At 43.2% G+C, this 13,562-nt stretch overlaps 1 long non-coding RNA gene across 1 annotated transcript; it reads right to left on the bottom strand.

Annotated features, from left to right (window-relative positions):
* Positions 1 to 293: 293 nt before the first annotated feature.
* LOC141157325 (uncharacterized) lies at positions 294 to 12,280 on the bottom strand. The gene is made up of 3 exons (XR_012247784.1): positions 12,063 to 12,280; positions 1,603 to 1,767; positions 294 to 1,073 (listed from the first exon to the last, which is right to left on the bottom strand). It is a non-coding gene; the product is annotated as an uncharacterized lncRNA (long non-coding RNA).
* Between the last annotated feature and the right edge of the window lie 1,282 nt (positions 12,281 to 13,562).

Consider the following 13,562-nt stretch of genomic DNA (forward strand, 5'->3'; position numbering starts at 1 on the left):
AGTGTGTCTCCGGCCTTATTCTTTGTTTTCACTGGCGGATAATCTATTTCTTTATCTATAAGTATACTATTTCTGCCACACCTAATGGTTCTGCTTTGCTGAAAAGGGACTATGATTGCATGTTATTATTAACTAATTTGGAGACTTGAATTGCTCCCTCTATAAATGAAGCACATGATATAAGAGTCACTAAGAGACCTACCCTAATAATGATAAATGCCCCTACCACAGTTTCGCTGTCTGTGGTCATGGACCGTGCTTAGATCAGAATACCCAAACCGTCCGCTGGGTCTGCTGATCTGAGACAACTGATGGGTATTCTGATCTGAGAACAGTCCATGAATGTAGAATGTGTGAAACTGACCTTATGCCATAGTTCAGGACCTTCTGCTTCTATTGGTATTATTAAAACTTACTGGAACTGGCCTACAGATTTAGGTTTCCTTTTTGCATGGTGGTAGACACTCTTGTAGATTATTGTTACTTTCTTCATTTTTGCCTGAGCAGTGAGAACCTGCTGGATGGAGGAATAAATGACATCTTACAGGACTAATAAAGTACCAAAAGGTCAGTAGTCTATTTAATCTTGATTTGAGCTGATATTGACAGTAGGAGCAGGAACTTCAGAATAAGGGTTTATAAAATTAATTACTGAAGATCTCCTATGATACTCTTTAAATATGTATCCCCAAAGCATTATTTGTGTGCATATTTCTGCATTCTTATGACATGATCAAATTAGAAATAGGTGCAAACCCAGTCACTGTCTTAGCTGTCCTATTTGTAAGTGATGAGCATCTTCAGGAGGTACTCTGTCAGGTGGAATATTTTCTTTGTCTTGGCATTGTTGAGACCTTCTTTGTTAAGGTCAGTAGTTCAGCAGTACAATACCATTATTTATCAAGGCAGGAGATTTTGTCCTTTATCTGACATTAGCAGGTGCTGACATTTGACAGACAGAATATACAGGTCATAGTGGCATTCATAACATCCATCAGTGATGTCATTCCCATTCATTTAAAATAAGTTGGGTTTTATGGTTAATTCCAATCCGATCTGTTGGCCCAAAGGTGCTAAAAGAAAGCCAAGATAATTGTAAGTTTGTTATGGCAATATAATCTTTAAACTACTTCATCTATTTTGGGGGTAGTTGACGACATATAATGTACAACAACCAATATAACTATTTAGTCCAAAATAATTTCATGCATGAGATCTTGTAGAGAGATAAAAATAGGCTTGAAAGTACAACAAATATCTAAATGGAGAAAGGCAGTGAGTGTTACGATATTAAATAGTCACTGAATAAAGCTTGCATCAATCAATAGTACAAGTAAATACAACAAACTTTATAATATATTGTATAAGAGGAATATTCTTTTTTCTCTACCTTGGAGCTACTTCCTCCCCTTCCCCTCCCTCTGAAACTCATCATTCACTTGGAAAAAACAGCTCAAATCCATCTTTGTCAAGACATGATGCACTGCCAGCATGTTACTGTCAGGTTACACTTACATTAAACTCTATGGAGAGGGGAGCGCGGAGGAGGGGAAGGAGCAGAGGAGGCTGCAAAACAGAGTGTGCAGATTCTGACTAGCTTACCTCAGTGCTGGATTCACAGCTACACTGTACTCCTATATAATTCCTCCATTCCTCTGCCTGCTGCTACTTTCTGTTTGCTACCAATGGAAAAAGGAGCATCAATTCCTTTTTTTGTGTGTTTAGTATATGGGAGACATAATAGCAACTAGTCTCCACCAAAAGAGCCTACAGAGGAGAAAACGGGTGAAAAATATGTCACATAATGACCAGAAATAGTATTATTTGTCATATACACACACATAACAGCTTATTCTGAAAATGTACTTTGAAAGTACGGTTACCCTTTAAATTACCTTCACACAACAGTAAAGCTATTTCTCACAAGGGAGAAAGTGGAGAAGGAAATGAGCAACTACTAGAACCTTTTGGCAGCAGCTTATCATCCAGGGTATGTCAAATACCAACAAAACAATTCATCTTTCCCATCATCAATTATCAGGAGAAAGTGAGAAAACCTCAAAATACTGTACATTAAAATGATGAATGACCCCACAGCTTTATCCAGCATTAGTTGTAATGTCTTCTGCTCCTCGCTCTGCAAGATTGTTGCATAAGTTATTGATTTTATGATAATTTAAGAAGTTAATTATCCACTGATAATTGGTTTCACTGTGAAAGCCTGAACATAAAGCTATTGCAGTCTAGATGTCATACATGAACTAAGCCTTTATTTACCTTAAGTAATATTCAACTCAGTCTGACATGTTAGATCTTAAAGGGGTTGTCCGGCCTTAAGCTACAAGTCTGCACACAGTCTACAGTATGTGACTGCAGACTGTGTGCTGGTAGGATACTCCACTGCCGGCGCCGGGAGCAGCAGGTTCATGACTGCGACTATGTGATTTGCATACATGCAGTCACATGCTGACTAGATGAAATTGTATTGAGCGAGGCCGGTAACAGTCTAGTCAGAATGTGTCCGTGAGTATGCAAATTGCTATAATAATAAATAATAATAACTTGTGATCACATGACTGTAGACTTGTAGCTTAAGACCGGACAACCCTTTTAGAGATATCACTATGTGTTCAAAACCTTTTCTTTTTTTGTGAGTGGTTTCAGTTTTTTTTGTCTCTTTTAAATATAACTCCTGTGACTTTTATTTTTATAATTATAGTCTGTAAATGTGTAAAAGAAACATTATTTGTTTTGGCAGTAATAGGAAATATTTTTCCTTTTTAACCTGTTTTAATTCTAACTGAATGTCCCTTCATCCAAATTTCATGCTTAGACCTACATCATAATTAGACATCCTTAGAGGGATTTTCAAATTCATTATATATATGACATTAGACTGCTGGACTTCTGTTTTACTAGTAGAGGGCTCATACATCTGATATAGCAAGCCCTATAACCAATGAGGTAACTTAAAGGGGTTCTCCAAGAATGTAATAAAATGACCCAAATCACATAACTTACCTAATTCAAACAGCAGCTTATCCTGGTCACATGTCAAGATGAGCTGCAGTTTGATGAAACCCAGCTCCTGAGACTTTTATCCCAATGACAGAGGAGCTGTATCGTAAGCACACATACATACCGGTGAGAGCTGTGACATGAGGTGAAATACATTTTCTTATCAGCTGCCTGATGGTGCAGGACTGAGGATGGAGAAAAAGTCCATTGTGCTCAGTCAGCTGAGAAGATTTATTTCTTCTGATGTCACAGCCCTTCTCCTTAGCTCACTGAAGTATGTGTAATTAAGCGACAGTTCCTCTGTTAGTTGAGACACAGGTCTCGGGAGCTGTATTTCTTCTGACTACAGTGTCCTGACATTTGACTAGGATGAGCTGTTGTCTGAAATATGTGACAGGGGCCATTTCATTACATTCTTGAGTGACCATTTTAAAGCTTGCGGGCCTCAATACAAAATGTCCAACAGAGTCCCCATCTATGAAACGTCTTTAATATTGGTCTTTTCCTACAGATCAAATAGCTTTTTAGGCCACCCATGCTCTAGGGTCCAGGTGTGAATGCAACTGCTGCACTCCCTATTATTACTCCCTTCCCTATTACATGTCTGTTCAAAAGAGAAATGTAATATGTACATGTGTACGAGCCCTAAGAAATGCAATGTTGTGTTTCTTTTGGACAGTTTATTTGCTCAGTATATCATCTATCCAATCGTATAATGCTGAATAAAATGTTGCAGTAAAATGTCCCATATTTGGAGTGCACAAAATAAGCAATAACTTAACTTTGACTAATTTCTAACCTACCTTTGCGAGGATGTTGGAGTGTGTTATAGGATCAGGAGGTCTAGGTGGTAACCTTTCTCCTGCCATTTACATAGATAAACAGCCATTACTAGATCTTTCTTATAAGACTATTGATATGTACAGGCCTTGCAGCTAGGACATGCTCCACCATGGATATCAGCATAAGAATGGACAAGCTTTTCATGAAGAATGGCCTTATGTTAAACACAGAATTCATAGCATATGTTGTACAGTTAAGTGCTGGCTTACAGGCTGGAATTGCCTGGCACAAGAAAAACATAAGTAAATGACTAAGTGACACTTCAAGTTATAGAGTAGTTTGCAGGTACAGGTCACGTTTATGGTAATGGTATTCTGTGAGAGCCTGGGGCTGTATTCTGAGGCCTGGTGCAATGCATATAAATAATATAAATAACTAAAGGATAGATAATAAATGTATGATCACTAGAGGGCTATTGCTACTTTCAAGAATGGCGGTTCCAAAGTTTTCTGTGTAAATGGAGTAGTAGTGATCTTGTGAAATCACTGCTCCATTCATTGGTTATAGAAAAGGTGGTTGCACATTGTACTGTTGTTTCATCTAAACAAGGGTCTTAGGGTCGCCCCACTCTCAGGATCCAAGTTAAAGGGGTTTTCCCAAGAACAAAAGTTCATTTTAATCAATGGCTGTGTCTGACCGTGTATGGAACATGGCCTGATCATACCAAGCTCCTGGGCAGGGGAGGAAGCAAAAGAGTATACAGACATTACAGCAGAGGATCGCAGCTAATTCTTTCTTTGAAGTAAAACATTGTTTAAAAACAGGCAGTGAAATTTTTTACCTCACAAAAATAATCAGCTGTGATCCTGTGCTGTAATGTCTGTATACTCTTTTGCATCCTCCTCTGCCCAGGAGATGTGGTATGATCAGACCATCTTCCGTACACTGTCAGACACAGCCAATGATTAAAATGAACTTTTGTTCATGGGAAAGCCCCTTTAAGTCAGTTGGTGAACCCCATCAATCATAAACATGAGATTCTTGTGCAAAGAGGATATATGTTGCTTACAGAACAAGCCCTTTAAATGTTCTTTTAGGATACTTGCAATGTAAAAATAAGTCTCGACTGCAGCCTTTTTTGAGTGACTCCATTATTCAAGTGCCTGGTGTTATAATGTTTAAGCCTAACAGCGTCTTTGTATGAAAATGCCCAGTGTGTAACAGAATGTATTTTCCTTAAAGATGAGTTCAGCATTGGCTATCTATGCCGAAATCTTGCTAAAAATAAACATCTCATTTAAAAGACTTTCATCATGAAAGACTGTTGTTCGATGTGATACAGTTTACTCTCCAAGGGCATATGAGATTGTAGATTTTACACAAATAGAAAATTAAGTACCAATTTATGGAGATAGCTGATTATAGCAGCATAAGAGTGCACATTTATTAGCATACATTATGCATTCTACAGAATATTTTACTGCAAGAAGTCTTTGTTTTCTAATCAGTGTTGATGTTTATTGGAATCTTCCATTACATTCCATGATGAAAGCTCAATATACGTAATATGCATTTCTCTACCTTTTATACATCAAGCAAATGTATAAATCATCTATTAGTTAAGAATTGACTGGCTAACAAGTCATAATACACTAGTCATTTATTTATTTTTTTTTTTCATGGTGTATATGGTGGCAACATATTCTAGAATACTATGTAGCCCAGGTATATTGTCATAACTCTACGCTATGTTCCAAATTATTATGCAAATGCTTTTTTGACTGATTTTCTTAAATGGTTGATGCAAATGAGTCAGTATAATGCTAAAATCATCAACCATTAGAGTATAAACATTTTATTAGACAGACCTCTCAATGATAACAGTATTTTTTCAAAACTAAAAAAAAATCAGAATGTACTGTTCCAAATTTTTCTGCTCCACAGAGTTTCCAAACATTTTATAGATTGTAAAGAGCTGAAAATGATTATTTGTTGAATTTGCAGCATTAGCAGTCACATTGATTGATGCCTCCGTGTCACGGGTGTGTCACCACGAAGATCGTCACGATTACACAGCCTGACTTCTCGCAGCTGACTTTTTGGTGCTTTGTGTTTTTCGGCAGTGAGGGAGTTAATTCTCTCTCTCTCTGTGCTAGACGAGGTCCAGCCTCGCCCAGCTGCAATCAATGCTGCTGTAGTGAGACTCCTTCAAATGCCTGCTGGTCTGTTAGGGAAGTGTCGGTGAAAGCATTTCATGCAGACTAACAGAGCGGATCGTGGTATTTGGAGTTTCAGAGATAAGTGTATTCGGAGAGTTTTTTCCCTTCCTCGCTTTATCATTTATCTCCTTTCCCGTTGGTGTTCCCTCTGTTGTAGTTGTGTAGTTTTTGTATGCAAGGTGGTTTTGGTTTTTCCCTTGTACTGTCTCGTTCGTCTAAGTACTGTGTGTGGGCATATTATTACTTGTCCCCTTTTGTTGTGATCGGGGTCCTTCTCAGGACTAGATTACTTAGGTGCAGGGATCCTCAGGAGGTAGGGGTTACGCTGGCGGCCTGGACCTCTGTACCTTTAACAGTACCTCCAGGCTGAGGGTTTAGCCAGGGCCCCAGCTTAGGGTCAGCTTAGGCCCCCTACCTCCAGTATACAGAGACAGCGTGACATTTTCACCGACCACTTAGTTTTTCTCCAGCTACCATGGATCCAGTAGCTGGTCTAGCTCGGCAGTTGCAGAGTTTGTCCATGGAGCTGGCGGACGTTAGGTCCAAGGTTTTGTATCCTCAGGAGCAAGCCGGACCAGAACCTAAAGTAGCTCTCCCTGACAGGTTCACTGGGGGGCGGGACAAGTTTTTTGTTTTCCGGGAGGCATGCAAGTTGTACTTTCGGCTGCGGCCTCGGTCATCGGGGAGTGAAGAACAAAGGGTGGGAATTGTCATCTCGCTCCTACAAGGGGACCCACAATCTTGGGCGTTCTCTCTTCCCCCGGGCTCCCCGGCTCTCCAGTCAGTGGATAGGTTTTTCGCTGCTCTGGGACTCGTATATGATGACCCAGATCGGATCTCCCTTGCTGAGTCTAAGTTACGTAGGATCCAGCAGGGAGATCGTCCGGCGGAGGAATTCTGTTCGGAGTTCCGTAGGTGGGCCACGGACACCCAGTGGAATGACCCGGCTCTTAGGAGCCAGTTTTGTCAAGGTTTATCCGACAAATTACAGGATGTGTTGGCACAGTATGACTCTCCCGCATCACTGGAAGCCGCTATGGCCCTTGCTATTCGCGTTGACAGACGGCTTCGGGAGAGGTGCGGGATAACTCTACCCCCTGTGATGACTCCACCTCCTACAAGGTCCCCTCATATGGTGGTTCCCCTGGTCAGTCCAGAGGAGCCTATGCAATTAGGAGGGACATCATTTCGGGGGAGGGGACCGGTGGTGCGCCATAAGACAGGAAGGTGTTTCTTCTGCGGGAGAAAGGGACATTTTATTGGGGGGTGTCCATCCCGTCCCTTGCAGGGTGAAGAGTCGTCGGAAAACTGTTGATCCCAGGTTGTGTGGTGGACGGCAATCTGGGAGTAGGTATTTCGTCCCTAGGTTCGTCTCAGTTTCTCGTACCGGCGGAGGTGGTGGTGGGTACGAGAACTGAGAGGATATCTGTTCTTCTGGATAGTGGGGCCGGGGCTAATCTGGTTGATGCTCGGTTTGCCCGGGTTCAGGGTATGCGATTGAGTGAGTTGGCTAAACCCATCCCCATATTCTCGATCGATGCCAGGCCTCTCGGTCAGGGAAGTTTTTTGCAAGCTGTGCATGACGTAAAACTTCAAGTGGGGGCGATACATAAAGAACTGTTGTCTTGCTACGTGTTGGAGGGTCTTCCCACTCGTATAGTGTTGGGCCTTCCTTGGTTAACTAAGCATAACCCGGTTATTAATTGGCAAACCAGAGAGATAAGCCAATGGAGTAAATTCTGTAATAAAAACTGCATGAACACGGTCATCGGTGCGGTTACTCCTTGGGTCTTACCTCCATTTCTGGCGGACTTTGAGGATGTATTCTCGGAGAAAGGGTGTCAGGAACTACCTCCTCATTGCGAGTATGACTGTTCTGTAAAACTGCTCCCTGAGGCCAAGTTACCTAAAGCTAGGTTGTATAACCTTTCTGGTCCTGAGAGGCAGGCCATGAAGGATTATATTTCAGAAAGTCTGGCTAAGGGGCATATTAGACCTTCATCTTCACCGGTGGCTGCAGGGTTCTTCTTTGTTAAGAAGAAAGATGGAGGCCTACACCCTTGCCTGGATTTCCGTGAACTTAATCGGATTACGGTCCGAGATCCGTATCCGCTCCCACTTATTCCCGATCTCTTTAATCAGATCGTGGGCGCCAAATGGTTCTCTAAGTTGGATCTCAGGGGGGCGTACAATCTGATTAGGATGAAGGAGGGGGATGAGTGGAAGACGGCGTTTAACACTCCGGAGGGGCATTATGAGAACCTTGTCATGCCATTCGGTCTGACTAATGCCCCGGCGGTGTTCCAACACTTTGTTAATGACATTTTTCGCCGCCTGGTGGGACAGTTTGTTGTCATATATCTGGATGATATCTTAATTTACTCGCCGGATCAGGTGTCTCATCAGGAGCACGTTAGGCAGGTGTTACAGATCTTGCGAGATAATAAACTGTATGCCAAATGGGAAAAGTGTGTGTTCGCCGTACAGGAACTCCAGTTTTTAGGCTTCCTGGTTTCAGCGTCCGGTTTTCGTATGGACCCTGGGAAAGTGCGGGCAGTTCTTGAGTGGGATCGGCCAGAGAATCTTAAGGCACTACAACGTTTCCTGGGGTTTTGCTAATTATTACCGGAAGTTCATTCGTAATTTCTCGTCCATGGTTAAGCCTCTCACAGACATGACTAAAAAGGGGACGGATTTTTCTAGGTGGTCTGACAAGGCTTGTCAAGCATTCTCCTCCTTGAAAAAATGTTTTGCCTCGGCACCCATACTCATTCAACCGGATGCGTCACAGCCATTCATTGTAGAGGTAGACGCTTCCGAGGTAGGGGTGGGAGCAGTATTGTCACAAGGTTCGTCCCCTGGTAAGTGGCATCCGTGCGCCTTTTTCTCTAAAAAATTGTCGTCCGCTGAGAGGAATTACGATGTCGGCAATAGGGAACTCTTGGCCATTAAGTTAGCTTTTGAGGAGTGGCGCCATTTTTTGGAGGGGGCAGTCCATCCGGTCACCGTCATCACCGATCACAAGAACCTGCTATATCTGGAGTCCGTGAAACGTCTGAATCCCAGACAAGCTAGGTGGTCATTGTTTTTTACCAGGTTTAATTTTGTCGTTACATATCGTCCTGGGTCAAAAAATGTAAAGGCGGATGCCTTATCTCGTAGTTTCCCTGGGGCCGGGAATACAGACGACCCGATTCCTATCCTTCAGGAGGGGGTGGTGGTTTCGGCAGTATGCTCTGAGCTGGAGCAGGAGGTATTGGAGGCTCAGGGGGACGCCCCTGTTGGACCTCCGGGGAGACTGTTTGTTCCAGATCAGTTGCGACAAAAGGTGATCGAGGCACACCATAACTCAGTTTTTGCAGGACACCCGGGGAGTAGAGCAACTGTGGATCTCCTCTCGCGTCGGTTTTGGTGGCCTAACTTACATAAGGAGGTGGTAACTTTTGTCGCGTCCTGTGGGGTTTGTGCGCGCTCTAAGACCTCACATACCCGTCCGTCTGGGGCCCTCTTACCTTTGAAGATCCCGGAGCGTCCTTGGACTCATCTGTCTATGGACTTTATTACGGACCTCCCTCCGTCTTCGGGTAAAACGGTCATACTCGTTGTAGTGGACAGGTTCAGCAAGATGGCACATTTTATCGCTCTTCCGGCTCTCCCTAATGCCAAAACTCTTGCGCAGGTGTTCATTGGGGAGATTGTGAGGCTTCACGGGGTACCCTCCGAGGTGGTGTCTGATCGGGGGTCTCAGTTTGTGTCCAAGTTCTGGAAGGCGTTTTGTGCACGGCGGGGTATGCATTTGTCGTTCTCATCGGCTTTTCATCCTCAGACCAATGGTCAGACGGAACGTATGAACCAGAGCTTGGAGACATATCTCCGGTGTTTTGTGTCAGAGAACCAGGAGGACTGGGCTTCTTTCTTACCTCTGGCAGAGTTTGGTCTTAATAATAGGCGGAGCGAGTCCACTGGTAAGTCCCCGTTTTTTGGGGCATATGGTTTTCACCCCCAGTTTTGTACTTTCAGTAGGGGGGGCTCTTCGGGGGTTCCTGAGGAGGAACGTTTTTCCTCATCACTCGCTTCAGTATGGAGAGGGGTGCTGAAGAATCTGAATACTATGGGGAACCGATACAAACGTATGGCTGATAGGAGGAGAGTGTCTGGTCCGGACCTAAGTGTGAACGATCGGGTATGGTTGTCTACCAGGAATATAAAACTTAAGGTTCCCTCCTGGAAACTGGGTCCCAGGTTCATCGGGCCGTACAGAATCAGTTCTATTATTAATCCGGTGGCATTCCGTCTTGACCTCCCCCCTACGTTTAAAATTCACAACGTGTTCCACAGATCGTTGCTTAAGAGGTATGTGGCGCCGGTGGTACCGTCACCTTTACCTCCCCCTCCAGTGGTGGTCAAGGGTAACTTGGAGTTCCAGGTATCGAGGGTCATCGATTCACGCTTTAATCGCCGGTCCCTTCAGTACCTGGTTCATTGGAAAGGGTATGGTCCTGAGGAGAGGATGTGGGTTCCTGCGTCGGATATTAACGCAGACCGATTAGTTCGGGCCTTACACACGACTCACCCGGATAAACCTGGCCCTGAGGGTCCGGAGGCCCCTCGTAGAAGGGGGGGTACTGTCACGGGTGTGTCGCCACGAAGATCGTCACGATTACACAGCCTGACTTCTCGCAGCTGACTTTTTGGTGCTTTGTGTTTTTCGGCAGTGAGGGAGTTAATTCTCTCTCTCTCTGTGCTAGACGAGGTCCAGCCTCGCCCAGCTGCAATCAATGCTGCTGTAGTGAGACTCCTTCAAATGCCTGCTGGTCTGTTAGGGAAGTGTCGGTGAAAGCATTTCATGCAGACTAACAGAGCGGATCGTGGTATTTGGAGTTTCAGAGATAAGTGTATTCGGAGAGTTTTTTCCCTTCCTCGCTTTATCATTTATCTCCTTTCCCGTTGGTGTTCCCTCTGTTGTAGTTGTGTAGTTTTTGTATGCAAGGTGGTTTTGGTTTTTCCCTTGTACTGTCTCGTTCGTCTAAGTACTGTGTGTGGGCATATTATTACTTGTCCCCTTTTGTTGTGATCGGGGTCCTTCTCAGGACTAGATTACTTAGGTGCAGGGATCCTCAGGAGGTAGGGGTTACGCTGGCGGCCTGGACCTCTGTACCTTTAACAGTACCTCCAGGTTGAGGGATTAGCCAGGGCCCCAGCTTAGGGTCAGCTTAGGCCCCCTACCTCCAGTATACAGAGACAGCGTGACACTCCGACCCTTGAAATGCCTCCTACCCTCATAGATCTTTTGATTGAGCATTCTCCAAAGGTTCTCAATAGGGTTTAGGTGTGGGAAGGATAGGATAGTGGTCACACCATGAGTTTCTCTCCTTTAATACCCACAGGAGCCAATTACTCAAAGGTATTCTTTGCAGTTTGAGATGATGGATTGTCACACATGAAGAGGATTTTTCTACAGATTCTATGATTCTTCTTTTTGTACCATGGAAGAAAGAGGTCATTGAGAAACTCTATATGCTTTGCCGAGGTCATTTTTTCACCTTCAGGTACCCTGAAGTGGTCTACCAGCTCTCTCCCCATGATTCCGGCCCAAAACATGACTCTGCCACCTCTTTGCTAACGTCGCAGGCTTGTTGGGACATAGTGGCCATCCACCAACCATCCACTACTCCATCCAGGGTTGCAAAGCTGGATTAGAATTAGTCTTCGTGTATGTCTGGGTACACTACAACTGTTTCTGCTTGTGAGCACTGTTTAGGTGTTTCTGAATACGAATAGAAGGTTTATGCAGAACTGCAAGCCACTGGAAGATACTACACTTTGAGGTTTGCAGGACTCCAGAGGCACCAGCAGCTTCAAATACGCATTTGCGGCTTTGTAATGGTATTTTGGAAGCTACTCTCTTAATCCAATGAATTTGTCTTGGCAGAAACCTTCCTTATTATGCCTTTATTTGCGCGAACCCTGTATCAGTCACGAATATCTTCAAAGTACAATGATCATGCTTAAGTTTTCGTGAAATATCTAATGTTTTCATACCTTGTCCAAGGCATTGCACTATTTGATGCTTTTTGGCAGCAGACAGATCCTTTTTCTTTCCCACATTGCTTGAAACCTGTGGCTTGCATAATAATGTGGAACATCCTTGTTACGTAGTTTTCCTTTAATTGTGCTCTCCTGGCAAACTAATTATCACAGGTGTTTGAGATTGATTTCAGTGACCCAAAGAGCCCTTCGGCACAATAACATCCATGAGTATATCTGAAATACAAAAATTAAATCTTTACGACACTTAAATCCAATCTGCATAATAATTTGGAATGTGGTGTAATTTCCTATGTCATAATGAAACAAATTTATCTATCAATATGTATTGCTTCCATTATACTACTCTATTAAGAAGACATATGGATCAAATTTGGATAAACCATTGTATGTTTACACTCAATGTTAAAAGGTCTATATGGGTTCCAAAACCTGTCAAGTACAGTCTAAGGAAGGGTGGGCAATTAAGTTTCCCAAGGAACTACATGAGAGGCCGTAACTGTTGTGGAGGGACAAACTAATAGGCTGAAATTAATTCTGCTCAATATTAATATTAACATATTAAATTATTTTATATTAATATTAATTGTATCACTTAATATTGAGCAGAATTAAGTATGCTGACATCCTTCTATATGTATGAGCCCACACACAGCCCCTATATACCATAAGAGCCTACACACAAAACAGCCCCTCTAAATACAGTATGAGCCCCCACATATACTCCTGTATACAATGTGAGAACCCACATAGCCACTTGATATACAGTATGAGACCCACATGTAACCCATATATACAATATGAGCCCCCACGGAGCCCCCTATATACAGTATAAGCCTATAGCCTCTCTATATAAAATATGAGCTCTCACATAGCCCTTTCTATACAGTATGAGCCACCGCATAGCCTCTCTACATACAGCATGATCCCACATAGCCTCTTTATATACAGTGTGAGCCCCCACATATCCTATCTATATACATTATTAGCTCTTACATAGTACCTATATACAGTATGAGCCCCCCACATAGCCTCCTATATACAGTGTGAGCTGCCACTTAGCCTCAATATACAGTATAAGCACACATATAGCCTCCTATATATAGTATGCCCCCCACATAGCCTACCCTATATACAGTATGAACACCACCTAGCCCCCTATATACAGTGTGAGCCCCCACATAGCCTCCTATATACAGTATGCACTCCCACATAGCCTCTTATATAGAGTATGAACCCCTACATATCCTCATATACAGTATGAGCCCACACATAGCCTTTCCTATATACAGTATGAACCCACATATAACACCCTATATACAGTATGAGCCCCACATAACCTCCTAAATACAGTATGAGCCCCCGCATAGCCCCCTACATATAAGCAAAATCTCATACACATATGAAAAAAACTATACATACTCACTTCGTGCTCTGCTCCTGTCTCCATGCACTGACTCCCATATGTAATGACGACATCATGTCTGCTATCTG

This window comes from Phyllobates terribilis, unplaced genomic scaffold (genome assembly GCF_046119375.1).
Source record: "Phyllobates terribilis strain yellow unplaced genomic scaffold, ASM4611937v1 Scaffold_1__5_contigs__length_1240528914, whole genome shotgun sequence".
NCBI classification, from domain to species: Eukaryota; Metazoa; Chordata; class Amphibia; order Anura; family Dendrobatidae; genus Phyllobates; species Phyllobates terribilis.